The sequence below is a fragment of the Coturnix japonica genome, chromosome 35 (genome assembly GCF_054131305.1).
Source record: "Coturnix japonica strain WE chromosome 35, WE-NBRP24, whole genome shotgun sequence".
In the NCBI taxonomy this organism is placed as follows: domain Eukaryota; kingdom Metazoa; phylum Chordata; class Aves; order Galliformes; family Phasianidae; genus Coturnix; species Coturnix japonica.
Genome location: NC_140697.1, coordinates 630001 through 645011, shown reverse-complemented (window position 1 = coordinate 645011; position 15011 = coordinate 630001).

The following is a 15011-nucleotide window of genomic DNA, read 5'->3' as shown; positions in this document are numbered from 1 at the left end:
CTATTGGGCAGCAGCTGCTTTACATATGATGTGTGTCAGATCTATGGGGCAGGAGCTGCTGTGGGGCTGATGTGGGTTAGATCTCTGGGGCAGGAGCTGTTGTGGGGCTGATGGGGGTCAGATCTATGGGGCAGGAGCTGTTGTGGGGCTGATGGTGGTCAGATCTATGGGGCAGGAGCTGCTGTGGGGTTGATGTGGGTTAGATCTATGGGGCAGGAGCTGTTGTGGGGCTGATGTGGGTCAGATCTATGGGGCAGGAGCTACTGTGGGGCTGATGGGGGTCAGATCTATGGGGCAGGAGCTACTGTGGGGCTGATGTTGGTCTGATCTATGGGGCAGGAGCTGCTGTGGGGCTGATGTGGGTCAGATCTATGGGGCAGGTGCTGCTGTGCGACATATGTGGGTCAGATCTATGGGGCAGGATCTGCTGTGGGGCTGATGTGGGAACGATCTATGGGGCAGGAGTTGATGTGGGCCATATGTCGGTCTGATCTATGGGGCAGGAGCTGCTGTGGGGCTGCTGTGGGTTAGATCTATGGGGCAGGAGCTGTTGTGGGTCATATCTATTGAGCAGCAGCTGCTTTACATATGATGTGTGTCAGATCTATGGGGCCGGAGCTGCTGTGGGGCTGATGTGGGTTAGTTCTATAGGGCAGGAGCTGCTGTGCGACAGATGTGGGTCAGATCTATGGGGCAGAGCTGCTCTTGGGAAAATGTGGGTCAGATCTATGGGGCAGGAGCTGCTGTGGGGCTGATGTGGGTCAGATCTATAGGGCAGGAGCTGCTGTGCGACAGATGTGGGTCAGATCTATGGGGCAGGAGCTGCTGTGGGGCTGATGTGGGTCAGATCCTTGGGGCTGAAGCTGCTGTGGGTCATATCTATTGGGCAGCAGCTGTTTACATATGATGTGTGTCAGATCTATGGGGCAGGAGCTGCTGTGGGGCTGATGTGGGTTAGATCTATGGGGCAGGAGCTGTTGTGGGGCTGATGGGGGTCAGATCTATGGGGCAGGAGCTGCTGTGGAGCTTATGGGGGTCAGATCTATGGGGCAGGAGCTACTGTGGGGATGATGGGGGTCAGATCTATGGGGCAGGAGCTACTGTGGGGCTGATGTTGGTCTGATCTATGGGGCAGGAGCTGCTGTGCGACAGATGTGGGTCAGATCTATGGGGCAGGTGCTGCTGTGCGACATATGTGTGTCAGATCTATGGGGCAGGAGCTGCTGTGGGGCTGATGTGGGTTAGATGTATGGGGCAGGAGCTGTTGTGGGGCTGATGGGGGTCAGATCTATGGGGCAGGAGCTACTGTGGGGCTGATGTTGGTCTGATCTATGGGGCAGGAGCTGCTGCGGGGCTGATTTGGGTCAGATCTATGGGGCAGGAGCTGCTGTGGAGCTGATGTGGGTTAGATCTATGGGGCAGGAGCTGTTGTGCGACATATGTGGGTCAGATCTATGGGGCAGGATCTGCTGTGGGGCTGATGTGGGAAAGATCTATGGGGCAGGAGATGCTTTGGGGCAGATGTGGGTCAGATCTATGGGGCAGGAGTTGCTGTGTGGCTGATGTGGGTCAGATCCTTGTGGCTGAAGCTGCTGTGGGTCCTATCTATTGGGCAGCAGCTGCTTTACATATGATGTGTGTCAGATGTATGGGGCAGGAGCTGTTGTGGGGCTGATGTGGGTTAGATCTATGGGGCAGGAGCTGTTGTGGGGCTGATGGGGGTCAGATCTATGGGGCAGGAGCTACTGTGGGGCTGATGGGGGTCAGATCTATGGGGCAGGAGCTACTGTGGGGCTGATGTGGGTTAGATCTATGGGGCAGGAGCTGTTGTGGGGCTGATGGGGGTCAGATCTATGGGGCACGAGCGACTGTGGGGCTGATGTGGGTCAAATCAATGGGGCAGAGCTGCTCTTGGGAACATGTGGGTCAGATCTATGGGGCAGGAGCTGCTGTGGGGCTGATGTGGGTCAGATCTATAGGGCAGGAGCTGCTGTGCGACAGATGTGGGTCAGATCTATGGTTCAGGAGCTGCTGTGGGGCTGATGTGGGTCAGATCCTTGGGGCTGAATCTGCTGTGGGTCATATCTATTGGGCAGCAGCTGCTTTACATATGATGTGTGTCAGATCTAAGGGGCAGGAGCTGCTGTGGGGCTGATGTGGGTTAGATCTATGGGGCAGCAGCTGTTGTGAGGCTGATGGGGGTCAGATCTATGGGGCAGGAGCTACTGTGGGGCTGGTGGGGGTCAGATCTATGGGGCAGGAGCTACTGTGGGGCTGATGTTGGTCTGATCTATGGGGCAGGAGCTGCTGTGCGACAGATGTGGGTCAGGTCTATGGGGCAGGTGCTGCTGTGCGACATATGTGGGTCAGATCTATGGGGCAGGATCTGCAGTGGGGCTGATGTGGGAAAGATCTATGGGACAGGAGAAGCTTTGGGGCAGATGTCGGTCAGATCTATGGGGCAGGAGTTGCTGTGGGGCTGATGTGGGTCAGATCCTAGGGGCTGAAGCTGCTATGGGTCATATCTATTGGGCAGCAGCTGCTTTACATATGATGTGTGTCAGATCTATGGGGCAGGAGCTGTTGTGGGGCTGATGTGGGTTAGATCTCTGGGTCAGGAGCTGTTGTGGGGCTGATGGGGGTCAGATCTATGGGGCAGGAGCTGTTGTGGGGCTGATGGTGGTCAGATCTATGGGGCATGAGCTGCTGTGGGGTTGATGTGGGTTAGATGTATGGGGCAGGAGCTGTTGTGGGGCTGATGTGGGTCAGATCTATGGGGCAGGAGCTACTGTGGGGCTGATGGGGGTCAGATCTATGGGGCAGGAGCTCCTGTGGGGCTGATGTTGGTCTGATCTATGGGGCAGGAGCTGCTGTGCGACAGATGTGGGTCAGATCTATGGGGCAGGTGCTGCTGTGCGACATATGTGGGTCAGATCTATGGGGCAGGATCTGCTGTGGGGCTGATGTGGGAACGATCTATGGGGCAGGAGTTGCTGTGGGCCATATGTCGGTCTGATCTATGGGGCAGGAGCTGCTGTGGGGCTGCTGTGGGTTAGATCTATGGGGCAGGAGCTGTTGTGGGTCATATCTATTGAGCAGCAGCTGCTTTACATATGATGTGTGTCAGATCTATAAGGCAGGAGCTGCTGTGGGGCTGATGTGGGTTAGATCTATGTGGCAGGAGCTGTTGTGGGGCTGATGGGGGTCAGATCTATGGGGCAGGAGCTGCTGTGGAGCTTATGGGGGTCAGATCTATTGGGCAGGAGCTACTGTGGGGCTGATGGGGGTCAGATCTATGGGGCAGGAGCTACTGTGGGGCTGATGTTGGTCTGATCTATGGGGCAGGAGCTGCTGTGCGACAGATGTGGGTCAGATCTATGGGGCAGGTGCTGCTGTGCGACATATGTGTGTCAGATCTATGGGGCAGGAGCTGCTGTGGGGCTGATGTGGGTTAGATCTATGGGGCAGGAGCTACTGTGGGGCTGATGGGGGTCAGATCTATGGGGCAGGAGCTACTGTGGGGCTGATGTTGGTCTGATCTATGGGGCAGGAGCTGCTGCGGGGCTGATTTGGGTCAGATCTATGGGGCAGGAGCTGCTGTGGGGCTGATGTGGGTTAGATCTATGGGGCAGGAGCTGTTGTGGGGCTGATGGGGGTCAGATCTATGGGGCAGGAGCTACTGTGGGGCTGATGTGGGTCAAATCAATGGGGCAGAGCTGCTCATGGGAACATGTGGGTCAGATCTATGGGGCAGGAGCTGCTGTGGGGCTGATGTTGGTCAGATCTATAGGGCAGGAGCTACTGTGCGACAGATGTGGGTCAGATCTATGGGGCAGGAGCTGCTGTGGGGCTGATGTGGGTCAGATCCTTGGGGCTGAAGCTGCTGTGTGTCATATCTATTGGGCAGCAGCTGCTTTACATATGATGTGTGTCAGATCTATGGGGCAGGAGCTGCTGTGGGGCAGATTTGTGTCAGATCTATGGGGCAGGAGCTACAGTGGGGCTGATGTTGGTCTGATCTATGGGGCAGGAGCTGCTGTGCGACAGGTGTGGGTCAGATCTATGGGGCAGGTGCTGCTGTGCGACATATGTGGGTCAGATCTATGGGGCAGGATCTGCTGTGGAGCTGATGTGGGAAAGATCTATGGGGCAGGAGATGCTTTGGGGCAGATGTGGGTCAGATCTATGGGGCAGGATATGGTGTGTGGCAGATGTGGGTCACATCTATGGTGTAGGAGCTGCTGTGGGGCTGATGTGGGTCAGATCTATGGGGCTGGAGCTGCTGTGGTTAAGATCTATTTGGCAGGATCTGCTGTGGGGCAGATTTGGGTCAGATCTATGGGGCAGGAGCTGCTGTGTGGCAAATGTGGGTCAGATCTATGGGGCAGGAGCTGCTGTGGGTCAGATCTATGGAGCAGGAACAGATGTGGACCTGATGTTGGTAAGATTTATGGAGCAGGAGCTGCTGTTTTGCAGATGTGGGTCAGATCTATGGTGCAGGAGCTGCTGTGGGGCAGATGTAGGGCTTATCTATGGGGCAGGAGCTGCTGTGAGGCTGATGGGTGTTAGATCTATGGGGAGGAGCTGCTGTGGTGCAGATGTGGGTCAGATCTATGGGGCAGGAGCTGCTGTGGTTAAGATCTATTTGGCAGGATCTGCTGTGGGGCAGATTTGGGTCAGATCTATAGGGCAGGAGCTGCTGTGCGACAGATGTGGGTCAGATCTATGGGGCAGAGCTGCTCTTGGGAACATGTGGGTCAGATCTATGGGGCAGGAGCTGCTGTGGGGCTGATGTGTGTCAGATCTATGGGGCAGGAGCTGCTGTGCGACAGATGTGGGTCAGATCTATGGGGCAGAGCTGCTCTTGGGAACATGTGGGTCAGATCTATGGGGCAGGAGCTGCTGTGGGGCTGATGTGGGTCAGATCTATAGGGCAGGAGCTGCTGTGCGACAGATGTGTGTCAGATCTATGGGGCAGGAGCTGCTGTGGGGCTGATGTGGGTTAGATCTATGGGGCAGGAGCTGCAGTGGGGCTGATGGGGGTCAGATCTATGGGGCAGGAGCTACTGTGGGGCTGATGTGTGTCAAATCAAGGGGGCAGAGCTGCTCTGGGGTACATGTGGGTCAGATCTATGGAGCAGGAGCTGCTGTGGGGCAGATTTGAATCAGATCTATAGGGCAGGAGCTGCTGTGGGTCAGATCTATGGGCAGGAGCTGCTGTGGGGCACATGTGAGTTAGATCTATGTGGCAGGAGATGGTGTGGGGCAGATTTGGGTCAGATGTATGGGTCAGGAGCTGCTGTGTGGCTGATGAGGGTCAGATCTATGGGGCATGGGCTGCTGTGGGTCAGATCTACGGGACTGGAGCTGCAGTGGAGCACATGTGGGTCAGTTCTATGGTGTAGAAGCTGCTGTGGGGCTGATGGGTGTCATATCTATAAGGCAGGAGCTGCTGTGGGGCTGACTTGGGTCAGATCTATGAGGCAGGAGCTGCTGTGGGGCAGATTTGGGTCAGATCTATGAGGCAGGAGCTGCTGTGGGGCTGACTTGGGTCAGATCTATGGGGCAGGAGCTGCTATGGGTCAGAACTATGGGGCAGGAGCTGCAGTGGAGATGATGTAGGTCAGATCTGTGGTGTAGGAGCAGCAGTGGGGCAGATGTGTGTCAGATCATTGGGGAGGATCTGCTGTGGGGCTGATATGGGTCAGATCTATGGGGCAGGATCTCCTGGGGGCTGATGTGGGTCAGATCTGTGGGGTAAAATCTGCTGTGGGGCAGATGTGGTTCAGATCTGTGGGTCAGGAGCTGCTGTGGGGCAGATGTGGGTCAGATCTATGGGGCAAGGGCTGCTGTGGTGCAGATGTGGGTCAGATCTATGGGGCAGGAGCTGCTGTGGGGGTGATACGGTTAAGATCTATGGAGCGGGAGATGCTATGGGGCTGATGAGGGTCAGATCTATGGGGCAGGAGCTGATGTGGGGCTGATGTTGGTCAGATCTATGGGGCAGGAGCTGCTGTGGGTCAAATGTGGGTCAGATCTACAGGTCAGGAGCTGCTGTGGGGCTGATGTGGGTCAAATCAATGGGGCAGGAGCTGCTGTGGGGCACATGTGAGTTAGATCTATGGGGCAGGAGATGGTGTGGGGCAGATTTGGGTCTGCCGTTTGCCGTTGGCGTCCGGAGGGCCTCAGCCGCGGAGGCTCGGGTGCGCCGGCACGGTCCAGCCTCTCCCGGCGGGCTCCGCTCGGCACGGACGTTCCTAGGCGGCGTCCGGCGATATGAGCCGCGGCAGCACAAGTGCGCCGGCACGGTCCAACCGCTCTCGGCGGGCTCGGCTCGGCTCGGACGTTCCGCGGCGGCGTCCGGGGGGTCTCAGCCGCGGAGGCTCGGGTGCGCCGGCACGGTCCAGCCTCTCCCGGCGGGCTCCGCTCAGCTCGGATGTTCCTCGGCGACGTCCGGCGATCTGAGCCGCGGCGGCTCGAGTGCGCCGGCACAGTCCAACCGCTCCCGGCGGGTTCCGCTCGGCTCTGACGCTCCTCGGCGGAGTCGGGCGATCTGAGTTGCGGCGGCTCGAGTGTGCCAGCACTGCACAGCCTGTCCCGGCGGGATCCGCTCGGCACAGACGTTCCTCGGCGGCGTCCGGCGATCTGAGCCGCGGCGGCACGAGAGCGCCGGCACGGTCCAACCGCTCTCGGCGGGCTCGGCTCGGCTCGGACGTTCCGCGGCGGCGTCCGGGGGGTCTCAGCCGCGGAGGCTCGGGTGCGCCAACACGGTCCAGCCTCTCCCGGTGGGCTCCGCTCGGCTCAGACATTCCTCGGCGGCGTCCGGCGATCTGAGCCGCGGCGGCTCGAGTGCGCCGGCACGGTCCAACCGCTCCCGGCGGGTTCCGCTCGGCTCGGACGCTCCTCGGCGGAGTCGGGCGATCTGAGCCGCGGCGACACGGTCCAGCCTCTCCAGGCGGACTCAGCTCGGCTCGGACGTTCCGCGGAAGTGGCCAAGTGCCGCTCTTGTGGCTGCTCCGCTGCGCCGGCACTCTGTACCCGGCTCCGAGTGTCTCCGAGGGGGGGGGGGGAGGGAAGAGGGGGCGGGTGGGGGGGGGAATAAGGGGGGGGGGGGCACGGCATCGGCGGCTAGGCGTCGCTGCCTATGCGGCTCGACTAGGTCGGCACCGTCTACCCGGCTCCGAGCGGGCCGTGGTGCTCGGCGGCGGCGGCTAGGGGTCGCTGCCTATGCGGCTCGGCTAGGTCGGCACGGTCTACCCGGCTCCGAGCGGGCCGGGGTTCTCGGCGGCGGCGGCTAGGGGTCGCTGCCTATGCGTCTCGGCTAGGTCGGCACGGTCTACCCGGCTCCGAGCAGGCCGTGGTGCTCGGCGACGGTGGCTAGGGGTCGCTGCCTAAGCGGCTCGACTAGGTCGGCACGGTCTACCCGGCTGCGAGCAATCTAGGGTGCTCGGCCGCGGATGCTAGAGGTCGCTGCCTATGCGGCTCGACTAGGTCGGCACAGTCTACCCTGCTCCGTGCCTGCGCGAGGGCTCGGCGGCGGTCGCTAGGTGTCACTGCACTCTGCCAGCCAGTCCGTCATCGACCTCTAGCGTCCGCGGCGGAGCAGGGTAGACCGTGCCGACGTGAGCCGGACGCCGCTCAGCGACCCATGGCCGCCGCCGCATGAGCTTCGGTCCGCTCAGAGCCAGGTAGACCGTGCCGACCAACTCGAGCCGGACGTGCAGCGACCGCAGGCCAGCGCGGAGGCTCGTGTGCACCGGCACGGTCCAGCCTCTCCCGGCAAGTTCCGCTCGGCTCGGACGCTCCTCGGCGGAGTCGGGCGATCTGAGCCACGGCGGCTCGAGTGCGCCGGCACTGCACAGCCTCTCCCGGCGGGCTCCGCTCGGCACGGACGTTCCTCGGCGGCGTCCGGCGATCTGAGTCTCGGTGGCACGAGTGCGCCGGCACGGTCCAACGGCTCCCGGCGGGTTCCGCTCGGCTCGGACGCTCCTCGGCGGAGTCGGGCGATCTGAGCTGCGGCGACACGGTCCAGCCTCTCCAGACGGACTCAGCTCGGCTCGGACGTTCCGCGGAAGTGGCCAAGTGCCGCTCCTGTGGCTGCTCCGCTGCGCTGGCACTGTGTACCCGGCTCCGAGCGTCTCCAGGGGCAGGGGGGGAAGAGGGGGGGGGGGGGGGAGTAAGGGGGGAGGGGGCTCGGCGTCGGCGGCTAGGCGTCGCTGCCCATGCGACTTGACTAGGTCGGCACGGTCTATCCGGCTCCGAGTGGGCCGTGGTGCTCGGCGGCGGCGGCTAGGGGTCGCTGCCTATGCGGCTAGTCTAGGTCGGCACGGTCTACCCGGCTCCGAGCGGGCCGTGGTGCTCGGCGGCGGGGGCTAGAGGTCGCTGCCTATGCGGCTCGACTAGGTCGGCACAGTCTACCCTGCTCCGTGCCTGCGCGAGGGCTCGGCGGCGGTCGCTAGGTGTCGCTGAACGTCTGCCAGCCCGTCCGTCAGTGACCTCTAGCGTCCGCGGCGGAGCAGGGTAGACCGTGCCGACGTGAGCCGGATGCCGCTCAGCGACCCCTGGCCGCCGCCGCATGAGCTTCGGTCCGCTCGGAGCCGGGTAGACCGTGCCGACCAACTCGAGCCGGACGTGCAGCGACAGCTGGCCAGGGCAGAGGCTCGTGTGCGCAGGCACGGTCCAGCCTCTCCCGGCGGGTTCCGCTCGGCTTGGATGCTCCTCGGCGGAGTCGGGCGATCTGAGCCGCGGCGGCTCGAGTGCGCCGGCACTGCACAGCCTCTCCCGGCGGGCTCCGCTCGGCACGGACGTTCCTCGGCGGCGTCCGGCAATCTGAGTCTCGGCGGCACGACTGCGCCGGCACGGTTTAACTGATCTCGGCGGAGTCGGCTCTGCTCGGACGTTCCGCGGCGGCTTCCAGGGGGTCTCAGCCACGGAGGCTCGGGTGCGCCAGCACGGTCCAGCCTCTCCCGGCCAGCTCCGCTTGGCTCGGACGTTCCTCGGCGGCGTCCGGCGATCTGAGCCGCGGCGGCTCAAGCGCGCCGGCACGGTCCAACCGCTCCCGGCGGGTTCCGCTCGGCTCGGACGCTCCTTAGCGGCGTCTGGTGATCTGAGTAGCGGTGGCTCGAGTGCGCCGGCACGGTCCAACCGCTCCCGGCGGGTTCCGCTCGGCTCGGACGCTCCTTGGCGGCGTCCGGTGTTCTGAGCAGCGGTGGCTCGCGTGCGCCGGCACGGTCCAACCGCTCCGGGCGGGTTCCGCTCGGATCGGACGCTCCTTGGCGGAGTCGGGCGATCTGAGCCGCGGCGACACGGTCCAGCCTCTCCAGGCGGACTCAGCTCGGCTCGGACGTTCCGCGGAAGTGGCCAAGTGCCGCTCTTGTGGCTGCTCTGCTGCGCCGGCACTCTGTACCCGGCTCCGAGCGTCTCCGGGGGGGGGGGGGGGATGGGGAAGAGGGGGGGTTGGGAGGGGGAGTAGGGGGGGGGGGGGGGCACGGCGTCGGCGGCTAGGCGTCGCTGCCCATGCGTCTCGGCTAGGTCGGCACGGTCTACCCGGCAACGAGCGGGCCGTGGTGCTCAGCGGCGGCGGCTTGGGGTCGCTGCCTATGCAGCACGGCTAGGTCGGCACGGTCTACCCGGCTCCGAGCGGGCCGTGGTTCTCGGCGGCGGCGGCTAGGGGTCGCTGCCTATGCGGCTCGGCTAGGCCGGCACGGTCTACCCGGCTCCGAGCGGGCCGTGGTGCTCGGCGGCGGGGGCTAGGGGTCGCTGCCTATGCGGCTCGGCTAGGTCGGCACGGTCTACACAGCTCCGAGCGGGCCGTGGTGCTCGGCGGCGGCGGCTAGGGGTCGCTGCCTATGCGGCTCGTCTAGGTCGGCACGGTCTACCTGGCTCCGAGCGGGCCGTGGTGCTCGGCGGCGGCGGCTAGGGGTCACTGCCCATGCGTCTCGGCTAGTTCGGCACGGTCTACCCGGCTCTGAGCAGGCCGTGGTGCTCGGCGGCGGCGGCTAGGGGTCGCTGCCTATGCGGCTCGGCTAGGTCGCCATGGGCTACGCGGCTCCGAGCGGGCCGTGGTGCTCGGCGACGGTGGCTAGGGGTCGCTGCATAAGCGGCTCGACTAGGTCGGCACGGTCTACCCGGCTGCGAGCGGGCTAGGGTGCTTGGCGGCGGATGCTTGAGGTCGCTGCCTATGCGGCTCGACTAGGTCGGCACAATCTACCCTGCTCCGTGCCTGCGCGAGGGCTCGGCGGCGGTCGCTAAGTGTCGCTGCACGTCTGCCAGCCTGTCCGTCAGCGACCTCTAGCATCCGCGGCTGAGCAGGGTAGACCGTGCCAACGTGAGCCGGCCGCCGCTCAGCGACCCATGGCCGCCGCCGCATGAGCTTCGGTTCGCTCGGAGCCGGGTAGACCGTGCCGACCAACTCGACCCGGACGTGCAGCGACCGCTGGCCAGCGCGGAGGCTCGTGTGCGCCGGCACGGTCCAGCCTCTCCCGGCGGGTTCCGCTCGGCTCGGACGTTTCTCGGCGGCGTCCGGCGATCTGAGCCGCGGCGGCACGAGTGCGCCGGCACGGTCCAACCGATCTCGGCGGGCTCGGCTCGGCTCGGACGTTCCGCGGCGGCGTCCGGGGGGTCTCAGCCGCGGAGGCTCGGGTGCGCCGGCACGGTCCAGCCTCTCCCGGCGGGCTCCGCTTGGCTCGGACGTTCCTCGGCGGCGTCCGGCGATCTGAGCCGCGGCGGCTCGAGTGCGCCGGCATGGTCCAATCGCTACCGGTGGGTTCCCCTCGGCTCGGACGCTCCTCGGCGGAGTCGGGCGATCTGAGCCGCGGCGACACGGTCCAGCCTCTCCAGGCGGACTCAGCTCGGCTCGGACGTTCCGCGGAAGTGGCCAAGTGCCGCTCTTGTGGCTGCTCCGCTGCGCTGGCACTGTGTACCCGACTCCGAGAGTCTCCGGGGGCAGGGGAGGAAGGGGGGGGGGGGGGGGAAGGGGGGGGGGCCCGGCGTCGGCTGCTAGGGGTTGCTGCCTATGCGGCTCGTCTTGGTCGGCACGGTCTACCCGGCTCCGAGTGGGCCGTGGTGCTCGGCGGCGGCGGCTAGGGGTCGCTGCCTATGCGGCTCGGCTAGGTCAGCACGGTCTACCCAGCTCCGAGCGGGCCGTGGTTCTCGGCGGCGGCGGCTAGGGGTCGCTGCCTATGCGGCTCGGCTAGGTCGGCACGGTCTACCCGGCTCCAAGCGGGCCGTGGTGCACGGCGGCGGCGGCTAGGGGTCGCTGCCCATGCGGCTCGGCTAGGTCGGCACGGTCTACCCGGCTCCGAGCGGGCCATGGTGCTCGGCGGCGGCGGCTAGGGGTCGCTGCCTATGCGGCTCGGCTAGGTCGGCACGGTCTACCCGGCTCCGAGAGTGCGCGAGGGCTCGGCGGCGGTCGCTAGGTGTCGCTGCACGTCTGCCAGCCCGTCCGTCAGCGACCTCTAGCGTCCGCGGCGGAGCAGGGTAGACCGTGCCGACGTGAGCCGGACGCCGCTCAGCGATCCCTTGCCGCCGCCGCATGAGCTTCGGTCCGCTCGGAGCCGGGTAGACCGTGCCGACCAACTCGGGCCGGACGTGCAGCAACCGCTGGCCAGGGCGGAGGCTCGTGTGCGCAGGCACGCTCCAGCCTCTCCCCGCGGGCTCCGTTCAGTTCGGACGTTCCTCGGTGGTGTCCGGGGGTTCTCAGCCGCGACGGCTCGAGTGCGCCGGCACTGCACAGCCTCTCCCGGCGGGCTCCGCTCGGCACGGACGTTCCTCGGCGGCGTCCGGCGATCTGAGCCGCGGCAGCACGAGTGCGCCGGCACGGTCCAACCGCTCTCGGCGGGCTCGGCTCGGCTCGGACGTTCCGCGGCGGCGTCCGGGGGGTCTCAGCCACGGAGGCTCGGGTGCGCCGGCACGGTCCAGCCTCTCCCGGCGGGCTCCGCTTGGCTCGGACGTTCCTAGGCGGCGTCCGGCGATCTGAGCCGCGGCGGCTCGAGTGCGCCGGCACGGTCCAACCGCTCCCGGCGGGTTCCGCTCGGCTCGGACACTCCTCGGCGGAGTCGGGCGATTTGAGCCGCAGCGACACGGTCCAGCCTCTCCAGGCGGACTCAGCTCGGCTCGAACGTTCCGCGGAAGTGGCCAAGTGCCGCTCTCGTGGCTGCTCCGCTGCGCCGGCACTGTGTACCCGGCTCCGAGCGTCTCTGGGGGGGGGGGAGAAGAGGGGGGGGCACGGCGTCGGCGGCTAGGTGTCGCTGCCCATGCGGCTCGACTAGGTCAGCACGGTCTACCCGGCTCCGAGCGGGCCGTGGTGCTCGGCGGCGGGGGCTAGGGGTCGCTGCCTATGCGGCTCGTCTAGGTCGGCACGGTCTACCCAGCTCCGAGCGGGCCGTGGTGCTTGGCGGCGGTGGCTAGTGGTCGCTGCCTATGCGGCTCGTCTAGGTCGGCACGGTCTACCCGGCTCCGAGCGGGCCGTGGTTCTCGGCGGCGGCGGCTAGGGGTCGCTGCCTATGCGGCTCGGCTAGGTCGGCACGGTCTACCCGGCTCCGAGTGTGCGCGAGGGCGCGGCGGCGGTCGCTAGGTGTCGCTGCACGTCTGCCAGCCCGTCCGTCAGCGACCTCTAGCGTCGGCAGCGGAGCAGGGTAGACCGTGCCGACGTGAGCCGGACGCAGCGCAGCGACCCCTGACCGCCGCCGCATGAGCTTCGGTCCGCTCGGAGCCGGGTAGACCGTGCCGACCAACTCGGGCCGGACGTGCAGCGACCGCTGGCCAGGGCGGAGGCTCGTGTGCGCAGGCACGGTCCAGCCTTTCCCCGCGGGCTCCGTTCGGTTCGGACGTTCCTCGGTGGTGTCCGGGGGGTCTCAGCCGCGGCGGCTCGAGTGCGCCAGCACTGCACAGCCTCTCCCGGCGGGCTCCGCTCAGCACGGACGTTCCTCGGCGGCGTCCGGCGATCTGAGCCGCCGCTGCTCGAGTGCGCCGGCACGGTCCAACCGCTCCCGGCGGGCTCGGCTCGGCTCGGACGTTCCGCGGCGGCGTCTGGGGGGTCTCAGCCGCGGAGGCTCGGGTGCGCCGGCACGGTCCAGCCTCTCGCGGCTCGGCTCCGCTCGGCTCGGACGTTCCTCGGCGGCGTCCGGCGATCTGAGCCGTGGCGGCTCGAGTGCGCCGGCACGGTCCAACCGCTCCCGGCGGGTTCCGCTCTGCTCAGATACTCCTCGGCGGAGTCGGGCGATCTGAGCCGCAGCGACACGGTCCAGCCTCTCCAGGCGGACTCAGCTCGGCTCGGACGTTTCACGGAAGTGGCCAAGTGCCGCTCTTGTGGCTGCTCCGCTGCGCTGGCACTCTGTACCCGGCTCCGAGTGTCTCCGGGGGGGGGGAGGGGGGGGAAGAGGGGGGGGTGGGGGGTGGAGTAATGGGGGTCGGGCACAGCGTCGGTGGCTAGGCGTCGCTGCCCATGCGGCTCGTCTAGGTCGGCACGGTCTACCCGGCTCCGAGCGGGCCGTGGTGCTCGGCGGCGGCAGCTAGTGCTCGCTGCCTATGCAACTCGGCTAGGTCGGCACGGTCTACCCGGCTCCGAGCGGGCCGTGGGACTCGGCGGCGGGTGCTAGGGGTCGCTGCCTATATGGCTCGGCTAGGTCGGCACGGTCTACCCGGCTCCGAGCGGGCCGTGGTTCTCGGCGGCGGGGGCTAGGGGTCGCTGCCTATGCGGCTCGGCTATGTCGGCATGGGCTACGCGGCTCCGAGCGGGCCGTGGTGCTCGGCGACGGTGGCTAGGGGTCGCTGCCTAAGCGGCTCGACTAGGTCGGCACGGTCTACCCGGCTGCGAGCGGGCTAGGGTGCTCGGCGGCGGATGCTAGAGGTCGCTGCTTATGCGGCTCGACTAGGTCGGCACAGTCTACCCTGCTCCGTGCCTGCGCGAGGGCTCGGCGGCGGTCGCTAGGTGTCGCTGCACGTCTGCCAGCCCGTCCGTCAGCGACCTCTAGCGTCCACGGCGGAGCAGGGTAGACCGTGCCGACGTGAGCCGGCCGCCGCTCAGCGACCCATGGCCGCCGCCGCATGAGCTTCGGTCCGCTCGGAGCCGGGTAGACCGTGCCGACCAACTCGAGCCGGACATGCAGCGACCGCTGGCCAGCGCGGCGGCTCGAGTGCGCCGGCACTGCACAGCCTCTCCCGGCGGGCTCCGCTCGGCACGGACGTACCTCGGCGGCGTCCGGCGATCTGAGCCACGGCGGCACAAGTGCGCCGGCACGGTCCAACCGATCTCGGCGGGCTCGGCTCGGCTCGGACGTTCCGCAGCGGCGTCTGGGGGGTCTCAGCCGCGGAGGCTCGGGTGCGCCGGCACGGTCCAGCCTCTCCCGGCGGGCTCTGCTTGGCTCGGACGTTCCTCGGCGGCGTCCGGCGATCTGAGCCGCGGCGGCTCGAGTGCGCCGGCACGGTCCAACCGCTCCCGGCGGGTTCCGCTCGGCTAAAACGCTCCTCGGCGGAGTCGGGCGATCTGAGCCGCGGCGACACGGTCCAGCCTCTCCAGGCGGACTCAGCTCGGCTCGGACGTTCTGCGGAAGTGGCCAAGTGCCACTCTTGTGGCTGCTCCGCTGCGCTGGCACTGTGTACCCGGCTCCGAGAGTCTCCAGGGGCAGGGGGGGAAAAGGGGGGTGGGGGGGAGTAAGGGAGGGGGGGGTATGGCGTCGGCGGCTAGGCGTCGCTGCCCATGCGGCTCGACTAGTTCGGCATGGTCTACCCGGCTCCGAGCGGGCCGTGGTGCTCGGCGGCGGCGGCTAGGGGTCGCTGCCTATGCGTCTCGGCTAGGTCGGCATGGTCTACCCGGCTCCGAGCGGGCCGTGGGACTCGGCTACGGGGGCTAGCGGTCGATGCCCATGCGGCTCGTCTAGGTCGGCACGGTCTACCCGGCTCCGAGCGGGCCGTGGTGCTCGGCGGCGGCGGCTAGGGGTCGCTGCCTATGCAACTCGGCTAGGTCAGCACGGTCTACCCGGCTCCGAGCGGGCCGTGGTGCTCGGCGGCGG